Below are 19,103 nucleotides of genomic sequence, written 5' to 3' on the forward strand. Positions count from 1 at the left end.
AATCTAATATAGTCAAACTCATAGAAGCAGATAGTAAAATGGTGGTTGCCAGAGATTTGGGGGAGGGGGAAATGAGTATGAAGCAAAGGATACTAAGTATCAGTTATACAAAATGAATAAGTCCTAGCGATCTTTTGTACAGATTACTGCCTATAGTGCAAAATATTGTATAATTAAAAAGTTGCTAAGAGGATAAATCTTTTTTTTTTTTTTTTTTTTTTTTTTGCTGTACTTGGGCCTCTCACTGTTGTGGCCTCTCCCGTTGCGGAGCACAAGCTCCGGACGCGCGGGCTCAGCGGCCACGGCTCACGGGCCCAGCCGGTCCGCGGCATGGGGGATCCTCCCGGACCGGGGCACGAACCCATGTCCCCTGCATCGGCAGGCGGACTCTCAACCACTGCACCACCAGGGAAGCCCCGAGGATAAATCTTATATTAGGTATTCTTATCACAAAATAATGATAATAATAACAAAGGAAGATGAGAAGACACTTTTAGAAATGATGGATATGTTTATGACATAGAATATGCTGATGGTTTTACAAATGTATACTTATCTCCAAACTCATCAAGTTGTATACAATAAATATGTACAGCTATTTTTTGTCAACCATACCTAAATAAAATTGTTTTAAAAAAAAGATTATGAAGCATCCAAAGAGGTAGGAAAATATTGATCATAACAATAAAACTAATCATTCAATCAAAATTGAATAAGAAGTGAGGCAGTTGTTATAATTAGCAGAGAAGGTTATTAAAATAGAGTTATAACTGTATCTCAAAGGTTCAGAAGTTAAGTAGGTGGACGGAAATTGTCTTTTTTCCATTATCTTAATTTAACCAACATGTTAAACTTCAAGGCCAAATAAGTGCTATTTACATAGTCAATATTTATTTAGAGTCACACAAATATTTAACATTTTGTATATTTAACATTTGTAACATTTTCTCTGTTATTTTCCATTCAGAACCACTTTTTATCTTGAAGTATTTCTTTAATTATTTTTATAACAATGGTTAGTTCATGTTAAATTTAATTTTAGCTTCTCTAAAATTTATTTTAGTTTCATTTTGAAGAATTTTTTTGCATTTTAAAAAGTTATTGTTTTCTGACTTTCAGTGTTTCTATTGACCCTTTTACTGTGGTTTTATCTTTGTTACTTTGATGGTAATATATATATTTTTCTGTCCTTGCTTTTAATATTTTTTTCTGGGCCTTAAGTCTTTTTTATTCCTCTGCTATGCCTGATTTTTCTTTTTATTTATCCTATTTGTGGTTTTTAATACAGACTAAGTCTATATGTACATCATCCTTTCAAGTGTATGTGTGTATAATTTCTTAAAACAGCATCTCTGTCGTTGTCTCTTCTCTCATTGAGGGATTCCAGTTACATGGGCACTAAACCTTTTTTAAAAACAATTTGCTATATGAGTCTCATGCTCTTTTATGTATTTTTTATACTTGTTTTTGTCTCATCATTGTGGATATTTACTTCTGCCCACTCTTCCACATCACTATTATTACCTGCTGCTGTCTTGAATACTATCACATTAATCTGTTTATTAAGTTTTATGATTTCCTTTTGCCTTTCTAAAATTTCTGTCACATAATGTAGAGTACAGACTTCTGGGAGTAATTTTTCTCCTCATCACTTATATTCTGTGAATAAATTAATCACCGTTGTTTTAAAGATCCCATCTGATAACTCCTGGGTCTGTTTCTGTTGTCGGCCCCACCAAGCATACAGGACTATTGCATAGATGAAATCAGATAACTGAAAGAAAGTACTTTGAAAAGAATAAAGTCTGATATATTTTATAATTGTAAGAAATGATTTTCTGGGTTTATCTGACTTAGTTATTCGAAAACATCTGTTAAGAACTCTTCTTTTGTCATTTGGTCTTGTTTATCAGCCTGCTTGTTTATTTTTTACTGAATGACTGGAATTGCATATTTTAAAAATGTAGAAGTTCTTAATAAGTGTATCTTCCTGCAGAGAGGAATTAACATTTTTCTACAGGTAATTATAGTAGGTTAAGATTTCTTTTACCTAAGCAGTGATTGAATTGATTCATGTGAAAATTTAGTTTTGAAGAGGGCTCAACCATTCGACTATAATTCTAATGTACAGCCTTTCTGGAGTTTTAATTGAAGTCAGGGAAATTTGCTGGGGGGCACTCCTTCTTGGACATTTTTAAAGTGTGTTTCCTCAGTCGATGAGACTGCCAAAAACACTGTCGAGTGACTAGCACCCTAGCTACCGTGTTCTGCTTGGAATCAAGGTCTCTTGATTGCCAAGCTTAGGGATTATTAAATGTATTGAGGGGGAAAGTGTCACAGAATGTGGGGCCTGTTCCTCTACAGGCCTCTTTTCTCCTTGAATTTGATTGCTCCTACGTTTACTCACTTGGTAGACATTCACTGCCAATTTTATCTCTTCAACCATGTGACACTTCTGCAACACCTATGCTTTTACTTTCTCTTTGATCCCTATGCCCCAGTTTTCCAACTGGTAAATATCTCTGGTATAAAAGGCAGCGATAGATGTTGGGCTAACCTCAGTGTATGCATAAACATATTTGTATGATTGTCAAGAAAAGAAGAAGCAACATAATTTTCCATCAGACTACATTTTTTGATGTGAATGCATATACCAAAAAGTTTTAGCCCATTGTGCTAGCTTCAGCCTCTGGGACCCAATGATGGCCACTATTTTAAAAGGTGAGTAACTAGAAATTCCTTTTAATAATGTCATAGATCAAAAAATTCAAATATCCAGCAAATAGTAATGCTGGAGTAGATTCATTATAAACAGGCTGACTACCCACCACCTAATCATATCATCCTCAGAGCTTCCATAATAGCCTTCATCAAATTTTTGAGAAATTCACTGATGTGGTAATGGTTTCAGGCTTCATTGTTTAAAAAATTAGAAATGTTGGAAAAAGATATTGAAGATAAAGTCTGTTCCCTGACTGTTAAGATGTTGAGGTGGCTGAGACCAGAAAGTGACATGTAGCTGGCATAGATCAAGTAAATAAGGATTTCATACCAGGCAGCTGTGTGACGTGATAAATGGTGAGAAAGTTCTGACCATAGGGATATTTTTTCATGTGTGAACTGAGTTTGTAGTCCCTAAAACCAAAGTAGATTTCCTTTTCATTACTGTCTTCCACAATAGGGATTTCTTCACCAAGAGGGAGCAGTGTGATTTTTCCAATACAGATTTGTTGCTTGTTCATTACAGCTCCTGGTCCAGGATGGGATAAAGATATCACTTTATCACTTAATCATAAGTGTGAGAGTGTTACCGCAATATACTCATACAGAGAGAGAAATATTTACAAAGATAAATAGTACAAATCTCAGAAAAGTAAATGAACGATCCTCATTAAGGAAGATGTGTTTTTCTAAACATATATAAACATGACCTTCTACTCAGAATAGATACAGCTCTGAATAATGAAATCATTGCATGCTTTTCTAGCATAATAAAAACATGTGTATACAAAAAAATCAGCTCCAACAAAATATCTTCTCTGTGAAGAAAACTGGAAATTCTTAATAGTCACATGTATTATACTTGGTAGAAATTTTGAAGTTCAAATTTGTCTTTATCATGGGTCAGGTGAAATTCTGGGCATGATCTCCTTCCCCAGTCATTTCTGTAGGTTGAAGGCTAGAGCCTAGGTTTCTATTACTCTGACAGTACTGCCTCCTATATCCACTCCAAGAGCTATGGAGACAGTCCACATTGTTTTGTCATTTACTAGTAAATCTGTGTGGAGGTGTCTCAAAATATGCAGGTTTTCAGTTCTTCTTCGGTGATTCTGATGTTGACTATACTTGGGAGAAAATCGACTAGGGAGAAAGTGAACAGTAAGAGTAGAAAATGCCCTAAGGCCATTTGTGACCACCTAGAGGGGTGGGATAGGGAGGGTGGGAGGGAGACGCAAGAGGGAGGACATATGGGGATATATGTATATGTATAGCTGATTCACTTTGTTATAAAGCAGAAATTAACACACCATTTTAAAGCAATTATACTCCAATAAAGATGTTAAAAAAAAACTTTCATTCCATAAAAAAACACAACATTCATTTAAGGTAGACTATTTTAGCTCAGCAAAAGATATAATTTAGGATAAACTGGTAAAGTATGAAAAATAACTGAGGAACTGAATGCAAAAAGCATTTAAAAAACAAGAAATATTTGGAATGTTGCTAAAGAAGCCAAGTTAAGGGAAAATTGAAAAATGTCTATTTGATTTAATGATCTGAGCAAGGTCATTTCAGTGACGTGGTGGAGAAAAAAGCAAAAAAATGGAATAATTTTAAAAGAGGGGGGCAATGAAGAAAAAATATTAGTCATTCACTCAATATTTACTGAAGAGAAGTTAAAATTATATGCAAAAACATTTCTTTGAAAACCTAACTTCCTAGACTAAAATGCTTCTATTTTTTTCAAATGTTCCAACTTCAAAATGTCTTACATCACTTGCCTAAAACTTCTCATACATATCAATATCATAATTTGTTAAGAAAATTGTTATGTCCTAGCATGATAGTTGTAGACGTAGCTGAGAGATGGTAGCAAATGTCTATTGTAAATAGTCTATTATAATTTACTTCAAAAAAATTGGAGTCTGTTTTATGTAGCTAAAATGTTTCATGAAATATCCATCAATTTTGTTTTCTATCAACCATTTCGCTAAAAGCAAAGAGAAAAACACATTATGGTGTTATAAAAGCAAGTCAAAGAAATAGGGACTGGAGTGACAAAGAGTATCTGAGCATGATGCAAGTAAATAGCAAAAACTAGAAAAAGACAGCCAAAACCTTTTTAGTTTAAACCAAATATTGTGTCAAACTTTTCTTTAAAATGTAACTCTGCAGCAACTTTGATATCAAGAAAGTTAATATGAGGATATTCAAAGTAAAAATCTAGTCTGCTAAATACAGGTTAAAATCGAAATAAAGTATACTGACAGATACATATCTTTAAACATAATCACTTCAAATACATATTCATCAGAAGTAATTCATCTAACTCCAATCACATCTTATTTTAAGTTCAGAAGCGCTGGCAATTTTTGCCTTTATTATGAGGAAAGAACAATCACATTAGCAAGCCTTGTCATTCTCCAAGTTATGAGTTTAATACGACATTTGGAAAAGTGCTTTGCTGTGACTAGAATAGCAATGTTGATTTCACATTTTAGAACAAGCTTCAAAACACATACAGTGAGAACAGTTTCATACAGGGATTTATTTTTCCTCCCATTTCAATTTGAATGTGAGTTAAATTCTAAATTACAGTAATTGTGAACTGTTTCCATGTAACTATAAAGTTTCAACTTGTGGGCTAAGTCTTATTCTGTAAGCAGAATCTCATCAATAGAAAATGATTTTCAAAACTGCTATTATTGATTTTTAGTCCAAGATACTTCCTTTATATGCAGGGCAAATGCCAATGATTTCGTATTATATCAGAAGTATTAAAATGAATACACTTGCCACAATCCGATTCCAATTGTGGTAAAGAAGAATTTTTGTTAGTCCAACCTTTTTAAGCGATTATATCTAGTTTTAGAATTGAAATTTGTATAGATCCACGCTTAAGGACATTTTGAAGAAAACAAAAAGGATGACTAATAAAGTTTATTTTTTTTAACATCTTTATTAGAGTATAATTGCTTTGCAATGGTGTGTTAGCTTCTGCTTTATAACAAAGTAAATCAGCTATACATATACATATATCCCTACATCTCCTCCCTCTTGTGTTTCCCTCCCACCCTCCCTATCCCACCCCTCCTGGTGGTCACAAAGTACCGAGCTGATCTCCCTGTGCCATGCGGCTGCTTCCCACTAGCCATCTGTTTTACATTTGGTAGTGTATATATGTCCATGCCACTCTCTCACTTTGTCCCAGCTTACCCTTCTCCCTCCCCGTGTCCTAAAATCCATTCTCTATGTCTGCGTCTTTATCCCTGTCCTGCCCCTAGTTTTTTCAGAACATTTTTTTTTTAGATTCTATATATATATATATATATATATATATATATATATGTTAAGATACGGTATTTGTTCTTCTTTTTCTGACTTACTTCACTCTGTACGACAGACTCTAGGTCCATCCACCTCACTACAAATAACTCAATTTCATTTCTTTTTATGGCTGAGTAATATTCCATTGTATATATGTGCCACATTTTCTTTATCCATTCACCTGTCGATGGACACTTAGATTGATTCCATGTCCTGGCTATTGTAAATAGAGCTGCAATGAACATTATGGTACATGACTCTTTTTGAATTATGGTTTTCTCAGGGTATATGCCCAGTAGTGGGACTGCTGGGTCATATGGTAGTTCTATTTTTAGTTTTTGAAGGAACCTCCATACTGTTCTTTATAGGGGCTGTATAAATTTACATTCCTACCAACAATGCAGGAGGGTTCCCTTTGCTCCACACCCTCTCCAGCATTTGTTTGTAGATTTTTTGATGATGGCCATTGTGACTGGTGCGAGGTGATACCTCATTGTAGTTTTGATTTGCATTTCTCTAATGATTAGTGATGTTGAGCATCCTTTCATGTGTTTGTTGTCTATCTGTATACCTTCTCTGGAGAAATGTCTATTTAGTTCTTCTGCCCATTTTTGGATTGGGTTGTTTATTTTTTTGATATTGAGCTGCATGAGCTGCTTGTATATTTTGCAGATTAATCCTTTGTTCATTGATTCATTTGCAAATATTTTCTCCCATTCTGAGGGTTGTCTTTTCATCTTGTTTATGTTTTCCTTTGCTGTGCAAAAGCTTTTAAGTTTCATTAGGTCCCATTTATATATTTTTGTTTTTATTTCCATTTCTCTAGGAGATGGGTCTAAAAGGATCTTGCTGTGATTTATGTCATGGAGTGTTTTTCTCTACCTATGTGTTCCTCTAAGAGTTTTATAGTGTCTGGCCTTACATTTAGGCCTTTAATCCATTTTGAGTTAATTTTTTTGTATGGTGTTAGGGAGTGTTCTAATTTCATTCTTCTACATGTAGCTGTCCAGTTTTCCCAGCACCACTTTTTGAAGAGGCTCTCTTTTCTCCATTGTATATTCTTGCCTCCTTTATCAAAGATAAGGTGGCCATATGTGTGTGGGTTTATCTCTGGGCTTTCTATCCTGTCCCATTGACCTATATTTCTGTTTTTGTGTCAATACCATACTGTCCTGATTACTGTAACTTTGTAGTGTAGTCTGAAATCAGGGAGCCTGATTCCTCCAGCTCCGTTTTTCTTTCTCAAGACTGCTTTGGCTATTCAGGGTTTTTTGTGTTTCCATACAAATTGTGAAATTTTTTGTTCTAGTTCTGTGAAAAATGTCATTGGTAGTTTGATAGGGATTGTGTTGAATCTGTAGGTTGCTTTGGGTAGTGTAGTCATTTTCACAATGTTGATTCTTCCAATCCAAGAACATGGTATATCTTTCCATCTGTTTGTATCATCTTTAATTTCTTTCATCAGTGTCTTATAGTTTTCTGCATACAGGTCTTTTTCTCCTTAGGTAGGTTTATTCCTAGGTATTTTATTCTTTTTGTTACAATGGTAAATGGTAGTGTTTCCTTAATTTCTCTTTTAGATTTTTCATTATTGGTGTAATACAGATTATTTCTAATCAGTATTATTCATCTGTATTTTCCATCCTACACTTCTTTCATGAAACTCTCATTTCCTAAAACAAAAGTGACACTAAGTATTGTTAAAGCAAAATTTGTAGAGTTAAACAGGTATGGAAGATTTTTTTGGAGGCTCTTGCAAGAGACTAGAGAGTACATAACACAGTCTGAATTCAACTCCTTAAAAAAGTAGGGCTGGAGAATTTTTAAGAGTGGAGTTCAGGGAATCTTAGGCCATCTGTGTTTGCTTATTGGCCTATCTTCCTGACGGGAGGTAATTTTATAACTCTGAGCAAGATGCACACTGAAGTTAGGCTCCTAATCTCCCACAGAGACTAGGACATAGGAATGCTAGCATCCTTAACGATGACCATTCCAGGTCCTAGAGAAAGACAGTCCTGGGTTGTAAAACTGGTAAGATACTTTTTTAAAAGATTCACATCTCAAAGAGGCAGAGACGTTTTCAAGTTTTCTAAGGCAAATGGTCCAAGATTAGAGAGGGGAGGGACCCCTGTGGTGAGGATATCCGGATTTTGTATGGGCCAGAGTAGGAGGGAGGTCATGGGCCAGAGGCAGGAAGAAGTCTGTCTGAAGTTTAGTCAAGCTTAGAGAAATATTAAGGCTATGTTGGTCAGCATTTTTTAAAATCTATTTTTAAGACTATTTTTCCAAGTATATAGTTTTAGGTTCACAGCAAATTGAGAGGGGGACAGAGAATTCCCATATACTCCGGTCCCTCATACATGCATAGCATCCCTCATTATCAACATCCCCTATCAGAGTGGTACATCTGTTACAATTGATGAACCTACACTGACACATCAAAATCACCCAAAGTTCACAGTTTACATTAGTGTTCACTTTTGGGGAACATTACATTCTATTTGTCTATTACATTACATTCTAATGTCTACATTCTGTTTGTCTATTACATTTAGACAAATGTACAGTACAGTGAATCCATCATTATGATATCACACAGGGTACTTTCATTGCCACAGAAATTCTCTGTGGTCTGCCTATTCGTCCCTCCTACCCCAGCCCCTGGAAACCACTGGTCTTTTTACTGTCTCCATAATTTTGCTTTCTCCAGAATATCATATATTTAGTTGGAACCATATAGTGTATAGGTTTTTCAGATTGGTTTCTTTCATTTAGTAATATGCATTGAAGTTTCCTCTGTGTCTTTTCATTGCATCTATGTGTACTACAGCTTATTAACCCATTCACCTACTGATGGGCATCTTGGTTGCTTGCAAGTTTTGGCAATTATGAATAAAGCTGCTGTTAACATCAATGTGCAGGTTTTTGTGTGGGCATGTTTTCCACTCCTTTAGATAAAATCTAAGGAGTGCGATTGCTGGATCATAGGGAAAGGGTACGTTAAGTTTTGCTGAGAAACTGTCTAAGTGTCTTCCAAAATGGGTGCACTATTTTGCCAGCAATGAATGAGAGTTCCTGTTGTTCCACATAGTTGCCTATATTTGGTGTTGTCAGTGTTCCAGATTTAGCCCACTCTAATAAATAGTAGCTTATTGTTGTTTAAATGTTCATTTCCCTGATGACATATGATGTAGAGCATCTTTTCATATACTTATTTACCATCTGTATACCTTTTGGTGAGATGTATGTTAATGTCTTCGGCCCATTTTTCTTATATATTTTTTCCTGTAATTGATATCTAGTCTCATAGCATTGTGGTCGGAAAAGATACTTGATACGATTTCAATTTTCTTTAATTTACCAAGGCTTGATTTGTGACCCAAGATATGATGTATCCTGGAGAATGTTCCATGAGCACTTGAGAAGAATGTGTATTCTGTTGTTTTTGGATGGAAATGTCCTATAAACATCAATTAAGTCCATCTTGTTTAATGTATCATTTAAAGCTTGTGTTTCCTTATTTATTTTCATTTTGGATGATCTGTCCATTGGTGAAAGTGGGGTGTTAAAGCCCCCTACAATGAATGTGTTACTGTCGATTTCCCCTTTTATGGCTTTAGCACATGCCTTATGTATTGAGGTGCTCCTACGTTGGGTGCATAAATATTTACAATTGTTATACCTTCTTCTTGGATCAGTCCCTTGATCATTATGTAGTGTCCTTCTTTGTCTCTTGTAATAGTCTTTGTTTTAAAGTCTATTTTGTCTGATATGAGAATTGCTACTGCAGCTTTCTTTTGATTTCCATTTGCATGGAATATCATTTTCCATCCCCTCAGTTTCAGTCTGTATGTGTCCCTAGCTCGAAGTGGGTCTCTTGTAGACAGCATATATACGGGTGTTGTTTCTGTATCCATTCAGCCAGTCTATGTCTTTTGGTTGGAGCATTTAATCCATTTACATTTAAGGTAGTTTTCGATATGTATGTTCCTATTACCATTTTCTTACCTGTTTTGGGGTTATTACTGTAGGTCTTTTCCTTCTTTTGTGTTTCCTGCCTAGAGAAGTTCCTTTAGCATTTGTTGTAAACCTGTTTTGGTGGTGCTGAATTCTCTTAGCCTTTGCTTTTCTGTAAAGCTTTTAATTTCTCCGTGGAATCTGAATGAGATCCTTGCTGGGTAATCTTGGTTGTAGGTTTTTCTCTTTCATCACTTTAAATATGTCCTGCCTCTCCCTTCTGGTTTGCAGAGTTTCTGCTGAAAGGTTAGCTGTTAACCTTATGGGGATTCCCTTATGTGTTACTTGTTTTTCCCTTGCTGCTTTTAATATTTGTTCTTTGTATTTAATTTTGGATAGTTTGATTAATATGTGTCTTGGTGTGTTTCTCCTTGGATTTATCCTGTATGGGACTCTCTGTGCTTCCTGGACTTGATTAACTATTTCCTTTCCCATATTAGGGAAGTTTTCAACTATAGTCTCTTCATTTGTTAGGTCTGGTGGGTTTTTACCTTGCTCCTTCATCTGCTCTGTGTTTCCCTGTCTTCTCATTTTGCTTAGCTTCCTGTGTTTGGGTTCTCCTTATCGCAGGCTGTGGGTTCATAGTTCCCATTGTTTTTGGTGTCTGCCCCCAGTGGCTAAGCTTGGTTCAGTGGGTGTGTAGGCTTCCTGGTGGAGGGGACTAGTGCCTGTGTTCTGGTGGTTGAGGCTAGATCTTGTCTTTCTGGTGGGCAGGTCCATGTCTGGTGGTGTGTTTTGGGGTGTGTGTGGCCTTATTATGATTTTCGGCAGCCTCTCTGCTAATGTATGGGGTTGTGTTGCTGCCTTGCTAGTTATTTGGCATAGGATGTCCAGCACTGTAGCTTGCTGATCGTTGAATGGAGCTGGGTCTTGGTGTTGAGATGGAGATCTCTGGGAGATTTTCGCCGTTTGATATTACATGGAGCTGGAAGGTCTCTTGCGGACCAGTGTCCTGAACTTGGCTCTCCCACCTCAGTGGCCCAGCCCTGACACCTGGCTGGAGCACCAAGAGCCTGTCCTCCACACAGCTCAGAATAAAAGGGAGAAAAAAGAGAAAGAAAGAAAGAAAGAGAGAGAGAGAGGGAGATGGAGGGAGGGGAAGAAAGAAAGAAAGAAAAGAAAGAAAGAGAGAAAGAAAGATAAAGAAAGAAAAAAGAAAAAGAAAGAAAGAAAAGAAAGTTATTAAAATAAATAATAATTATTAAGAAAAAAAAATTTTAAGTAATAAAAAACAACCCTGGGACAATTAGTAAAAGCAAAGCTATACAAATGCACACACAGAAGCATACACATACACACTCACAAAAAGAGAAAAAGGGAAAAAAATATATATCATTGCTCCCAAAGGCCACTTCCTAAATTTGCGATCATTCGTTGTCTATTCAGGTATTCCGCAGATGCAGGGTACCTCACGTTGATTGTGGAGATTTAAGCCGCTGCTCCTGAGGCTGCTGGGAGAGATTTCTCTTCTTTGTTCGCAGAGTTACCGGGGTTCAGCTTTGGATTTGGCCCCTCCTCTGCGTGTAGGTCGCCTTAGGGCATCTGTTCTTCTCTCAGACAGGACGGGGTTAGAGGAGCCGCTGATTCGGGGGCCTTGGCTCACTCAGGCCGGAGGGAGGGAGGGGCATGGAGTGCGGGGCGTGCCTGCGGCGGCAGAGGCCAGCGTAACGTTGCACCAGCCTGAGGCGCGCCGTGCATTCTCCCGGGGAAGTTGTCCCTGGATCACGGGACCCTGGCAGTAGCGGGCTGGGGAGGGGAGATGTGGAGAGTGACCTGTGCTCGCACACAGGCTTCTTGGTGGAGGCAGCAGCAGCCTTAGCGTCTCATGCCCGTCTCTGGTGTCCGCGCTGATAGCCACGGCTCGCGCCCGTCTCTGGAGCTCCTTTAAGCGGCGCTCTGAATCCCCTCTCGCGCACCAGGAAATAAAGAGGCAAGAAAATGTCTCCTGCTTCTTTGGCAGCTCCAGACCTTTTCCCGGACTCCCTCCCGGCTAGCCGTGGCGCACTAGCCCCCTTCAGGCTGTGTTCACACAGCCAACCCCAGTCCTCTCCCTGGGATCCGACCTCCGAAGCCCGAGCCTCAGCTCCCAGCCCCCGCCCGGCCCGGCGGGTGAGCAGAGAAGCCTCTCGGGCTGGTGAGTGCTGGTCGGCACTGATCCTCTGTGTGGGAACCTCTCTGCTTTGCCCTCCGCACCCCTGTTGCTGCGCTCTCCTCCGTGGCTCTGAAGCTTCTTCCCCCCCTCCACCATGTGCAGTCTCCGCCTGCGAAGGGGCTTTTAGTGTGTGGGAACCTTTCCTCCTTCATGGCTCCCTCCCACTGGTGCAGGTCCCGTCCCTATTCTTTTGTCTCCTTTTTCTTTTCCCTACCCAGGTACGTGGGGACTTCCTTGCCTTTTGGGAGGTGTGAGGTCTTCTTCCAGCGTTCAGTAGGTATTCTGTAGGAGGTGTTCCACAAGTAGATGTATTTATGATGTATTTGTGGGGAGGAAGGTGATCTCCACGTCTTAGTCTTCCGCCATCTTGAAGCTCCGTCCCCATTTTTTAATCAGGTTGCTTGTTTTCTTATTATTGAGTTTTAAGAGTTCTTTATATATTTTGAATAATAGTCCTTTATCACATATGTCTTCTGAAAATATTCTTTCTTTGTCTATGGCTTGTCTTCGCATTCCCTTGAAATTGTCTTTCACAAAGTAGAAATTTTTAATTTTAGTAAAGTCCAGCTTACCAATTACTTCTTTCATGGATTGTGCCTTTGGTATTGTATCTTAAAAGTCATAAGCCATAACTAAGGTCATCTAGGTTTTCTCCTACGGTATCTTCTAGGATTTTCATAGTTTTATGTTTTACATTTTAGGTTTGGAATTCGAGTTAATTTTGTGAAAAGTATAAAGTCTGTATGTAGATTCAATTTTTCTTTTTCTGCATTTGGATATCCAGTTGTTCCAGCACTATTTGTTGAAAAGGCTATCTTGGCTCCATTTCGTTGCCTTTTCTCCTCTGTCAAAGATCAGTTGACTTTATTTGGTTCTATTTCTCTTATTTCTCTCATTCCCTTTACATCAGATTGCATTAGAGACTCTATCTATATTCACTATGTTGAATTCCTCTGACCCGATTTTCTCTTCACCTTACTGTAAACGTTTTCAACTCTACCACTTTAGCAAAAAGATATTTTAAGTTACAAATGATCTCAATGGTGCGAAACCTCATGGTCAATTGAACATACTCATTTTACCTGAATAATCAGAAGACTGTGATATACTTTCTCTGAAACACTTTCTTCATTTGGTCTTCAGGGCATCATAGTCATCTGATTTTCCTCCTACCCACTTGCCAGTATTTCTTCTCATTCTCTCTTTGGCAATAATTCTTACCCTTCTCTACTTTTGACACACCAGGACTCACTACTTGAAAATTTTCTCTTCTCTCTTTAAAAAAATTTTTTTCTCTACTGTTCTCTGTTTTTACTGACTCCCTTATAGAACTCATGCATTGTCACAGCTTTAAATTAAATATATATCTTTAATCCTTCCAAATCCTTCCAACATCTCCACTCTGGACACGTCCCTTGAATTTCAGTTTTGCATTTTCAATGTAATTGTCATTACCACACAGCATTTGTAACAAACATCTAAAATTTTTATATGTTCTAAATTTAATTCCTGAATTCTCAAGCAAAAACTGCTCAGAAAACATTTTCACCATCTCAGCCATTGGTAAGTCTACCCTTCCATTTACTCAAGCCACATGCCTTGGTATTATCTTTGATGCCTTTCTCTTACTTTCACCTTGCTTTCAGTCCATCAGAAAATCTTATTGGCTTTACATTCAAACATATGCATAAACTAAACCACTTCTCAGCACCTCCACTGTCCATTATGTTCTGTTTCACCATTATTTCTCTTCTGGTTAATTGAAAGGTCCTCAGAACTTGTCTCTAAGCTTTAACCTTTGCTTATTTACAAATATTTTCAAAAATATGATTTGAGTGATTTGTTAAAGCTCAAACTAGATCAGATCATTTATGAAATAAAAAAATGCTAATGGTTCTCTATTTCTTTTAAATTAAAACCCACAGGGACTTCCCTGGCAGTACAGTGGTTAAGACTCTGTGCTGCCAATGCAGGGGGCACAGCTTCAAAATCTGGTCGGGGAACTAAGATCCCACATGCCGTGCAGCACAGCCAAAAGATTAAAAACAAATAATAATAAAACCCACAGTGCTTACAATGAATACATTTTGCCCCAATAGCTGTTTGTGCCTCTGGGGTGTTCTTCCTCTGGATATCTGCATTGCTACCTTGACCATCACTTTCACTTTTTTGTTGAAATGTCTTTTTAATTGGGCTTACTTAGAACACTGCATTTTGAATTATACTCCTTCCAGAACTCCTCATTTTTCTTATCTTGACTTTTTCTACTTTTTAACATACAATATTCTTTATATTTTATTATGTTCCTTTCAGCACTCAAAATATTACAGATGCAGGTTTTAATATCTATCTCCAACTTTACCAATCTGTAACTTAGCCTCTGATTTACCATTTTTAAACATTTTAATTGACTATTATAAAAGATGAGGATATTATCAAGTAGATTTCCAAGTCCATGTTACCAAACAACAAAATTTTGCTTACTTTAAATAATTTTTCATAGATTAGTGAACTTACATTTTCTGTAGTAAGCAATATCAATCATTTAGGCACAGTTTATGAAAATGTGTTTAATTCTTAATCCCAGTCATTTCAAATCACATATTTTTCATTTTTAATTCCTTTTCATTTATCATTTTAGACAGGATTCCATCACTAAGAAATGATACATGCATTCTATTTGTTCCCTATCCATTTCATCAGCACCTTTCCATTGATACTTGTGTATGTTAGTTTCCATCTGTTTCATGTGATATTTAGGTGTCTATCTTTCAATTTACATTATTTCTCTATTCAGAGATGTTTGTACATTTTATGACATCTAATTTGCATTTTACATTTATAATGAGTCTGTTTTTCTCATTATTTTGTCGTTAACTCACATTTTACTTCCTCCTGTTAATTTACCACTTATTTGATTAGATGTATATATATTTTTTGAATTTTATTTTATTTTTTATACAGCAGGTTCTTATTACTTATCTATTTCATACATATTAGTGTATATATGTCAATCTCAATCTCCCAGTTCATCCCCCTCCCCCCCGCTTACCCCCCTTGGTGTCCATATATTTGTTCTCTACATCTGTGTCTCTATTTCTGCCTTCCAAAGTGGTTCATCTGTACCATTTTCTAGATTCCACATATATGAATTAATATACGATATTTGTTTTTCTCTTTCTGACTTACTTCACTCTGTATGACAGTCTCTAGATCCATCTATGTCTCTACAAATGACCCAATTTCATTCCTTTTTATGACTGAGTAATATTCCATTGTATATATGTACCACATCTTCTTTATCCATTCATCTGTCGATGGACATTTAGGTTGCTTCCGTGACCTGGCTATTGTAAATAGTGCTGCAATGAACATTGGGGTGCATGTGTCTTTTTGAATTATGGTTTTCTCTGGGTATATGCCCAGTAATGGGATGGCTAGGTCATATGGTAATTCTATTTTTAGTTTTTTAAGGAAAGATGTGTAGTTTTTAAGACCAGAGGCCAATTGCTTTGAGGTCTTAGAAAACTACATCTGAAATTCTATGTTTATTCTTGGATTAGTTATTTCTATGCGGCTTATTTTATGTATGCTTTTTTCTTTCCTATCTATACTTTGGTAACACTCATAAATTGTTAGTTGATTCCTTTTATCACTTTTTCTTTCTGAATAGGTATGTTCATCAGCTATGTGTTGAAGAACAGTGTGGAAAGAAAAAGATAATAAGTAAGTTGACAGCAAATTTTGAATATATTTCAAAACACTTTTTCACAAAATCTGTTTTCCCTCTAACATGGAAACATGCTTTCTCTAAGTTATTTTTTATATCTTTTTCTTAAATATGTTGCCTAGGAAGCACTATAAAATATATTATTAAAAAATATATATTATTTATTAAGAGAGTATATCTTAAAAGTTCTCAAACAAGAAAAAAATTTGTAACTATGGTGATGGATGTTAACGACTTATTGATTGTGGTAATCATTTTGCAATATATACAAATATTGAATCATTATATTGTACATCTGAAACTAATGTAAAGTTAAATATCAATTATACCTCAGTAGAAGAAATAGAAGAGAACATAGGCTAGGTTACACAACAGTAAAAATATAATTGCAAATGGTTTAACATGACAGTGGATATTTCATATTTATGTAACGTTCTCTGTGAGATACGAAGATACTGAGTCATTCTCCATGTGATAATTCAGTGATACAAGTTGTTCATACCAGTTAAAATAAGATTATTTTTCTTCTACTCTTTTGTTGCATTTGCATCTCATGATCTTTAAACCAAAATACTTCATAGTAATAGAAGAATGCAATAAATTGTCCTCTAAATTTCTGAAATTATATATATATATACACCATTTATATCTACTACCATTAATATTTACTACAAATTTTTTAAAAAAACAATAATAAAAATCAAGGGTCATATGCTCAGTATATTAAAGAAAGTTACTCCTCTTAACTGAAGTCATTAACCTTTGTAAAAAGCCTATTTTATTGTATTACATTATTAACTTCATTACAAACTGGCACTATTCCAAAAAACTGTTCTTAGGGACACTGACTAGATGTCTGACACTGAGAAACTGACCATCACTCTCATGTTATTACTAAAGCATTATAGTAAAGATTAAAGGATGAATAAATGTTGGCTAGATGAACATGGGTGGGGGAAAAATATTTTTAAAAAACCTTCTACATGTAAAACTATTCTTGTTTGAAACCTATTCAAAATGTAGGAATGTCTGTATATTCAATCATGTTTTTTGATATATATTAGCATTTGTGTGTGAATACATTACTTAATATATCAGAGAAATCAAAAAAATATGAATTGTATTATTTTCATATTGATTCACTGATTAAGACTAGTTAACTAGAATTGTCCCATGGCAATGCAATCCGGGCACCAAGTGCCTCTTTTCTTCATAATAGGGTGAAACAATGCTCATTAAAAAATGATTGGAATTGAAGATTTTTTTCCTCAAACAGATGAGTTTAATGTTAATTTGTTTACATTTACTGATACAATTATACATATTGATTCAAAAACTTTAAAAATAACTAGTATTCAACACTAACAAGCCCTGTGATTAAAAATATGGTTCATAAAAACAAAAGCAATTTAGGAAAAATATAAAAGACTCTTTCTTATTTTTATGCATTATTTCTTTCATTGCTCCAGGCTACTAAGAATCTATCTTCCATGTCAGTGGCATTATGCATTCTATAGTATTCCATTACATGGAGTTTGGGATTTTCTTTTAATTTCTGAAAATGGGTGCTTGAGTGACACCAACAAAGAAAGTCTGTATATATCTGCACACTCTAAGAATTCTAGCAACCTTGCAGAAAAGGCAAAATTCTCATCTCTACATCTCTGGGCATTACTGTCATTTTTATACTGAATATAGTAGGATTATACAAATATATCAAGTAGTAAAAGAACAGGAAGAAGTTAATAAATTATACACTACATTGTACAAAATAGAGAACATTTTAGTAAAGGTGTATGCCAACATAAGTACATGAAATTTGAGGAAAAATACTTCTTTTTTTCAGTAATTAACATATCCATTAACCACTGGAACATCCTGTACTTCACCCAGGCAAAGTTTTTAAAAATAATATATATTTCAAAAATGTGTAAAGTAATATTAAATATAGCTTAAGAGAACATATAATGTAGTCAAAGGATTAAAAAAATGGGACTCATAAACACCAAATTTAGGAGAATGCTTTCCTGTGAGAGAAAGATTTAGGAAAGGGGTTGATATTGGGGCTTCAATTTCCCATAATGTTTGTTTCGTACCAAAAAAGATCTGAAATAATTGATATGATTTCATATATTTGAGGGATTGATACATGGTTTTTCTTTATATTTTCATTTCATTTTTTGGTTGATAGCCAATAGTAAAAATATTTTAAATAATATGTACCAACAATTTAGAGGTCTGTTCACAAAAGTTTAAACTTCAGATTTGGTATAACAAACCACAGAGAAGGTACACATTTCCCTTCCTAATACTGTTATGATTTTTCTCATCTCGGAAAAGCAGAAGCAAAGGTTAGAATACATCATTCTTCCATTCCAACAAAATAAATGTACTTGCCTAAATAAAGTAGGGCATTTCATTCAATATTAATTTAATCCTTAAAACTGAGTCTTAGAGCAGTAGAAGTGTATGACAGATGATCCTTTCATTCACAGAGTTACAGGTTTCAAAGTCAAAAATCCCAGGAATATTGTTAAAGTTTTAAAATATGAGTGTAATTTTCTCCACTTATGTCCCAAAGCAATCACTATATTCATTTTATAAAAGAGTAATAAATTCTATAATTTTATATATGTGTGTGTGCATTTTCTATATCTCTTCTACAACGTTAAAGAGATGGCAAAATTTTTCATCTCAAGGTTTCATAATTCCTTTGGGCTTACATTCAAGTGAATACAAGCAGAATATCTAAGTGTATGCTGCACGAAAGGAGAAGTTAAAAGAATCCAGCCTGTTCATCTGTACCATTTTTCTAGGTTCCACATATATGTGTTAATATACGATATTTGTTTTTCTCTTTCTGACTTACTTCACTCTGTATGATAGTCTCTAGATCCATTGACGTCTCAACAAATGACCCAGTCTCATTCCTTTTTATGGCTGAGTAATATTCCACTGTATATATGTACCACATTTTCTTTATCCATTTGTCTGTCAGTGGACATTTAGGTTGCTTCCATAACCTGGCTATTGTAAGTAGTGTTGCAGTGGATATTGGGGTGCATGTGTCTTTTTGAATTATGGTTTTCTCTGGGTATATGCCCAGTAGTGGGATTGCTGGATTATATGGCAATTTTATTTTTAGTTTTTAAGGAA

General features: G+C 35.6%; 1 long non-coding RNA gene across 1 annotated transcript in view; it reads left to right on the plus strand.

The window, feature by feature from the left end:
• Positions 1–2,602: 2,602 nt before the first annotated feature.
• LOC132424899 (uncharacterized) overlaps positions 2,603–19,103 on the plus strand; it is a 42,135-nt gene continuing 25,634 nt past the window's right edge. The window contains exons 1-2 of the long non-coding RNA XR_009519302.1: positions 2,603–2,721; positions 15,891–15,943. This is a non-coding gene — a long non-coding RNA (uncharacterized lncRNA). The remainder of the gene's footprint in view (positions 2,722–15,890; positions 15,944–19,103) is intronic.

The sequence above is a fragment of the Delphinus delphis genome, chromosome 1, assembly GCF_949987515.2.
Source record: "Delphinus delphis chromosome 1, mDelDel1.2, whole genome shotgun sequence".
In the NCBI taxonomy this organism is placed as follows: Eukaryota; Metazoa; Chordata; class Mammalia; order Artiodactyla; family Delphinidae; genus Delphinus; species Delphinus delphis.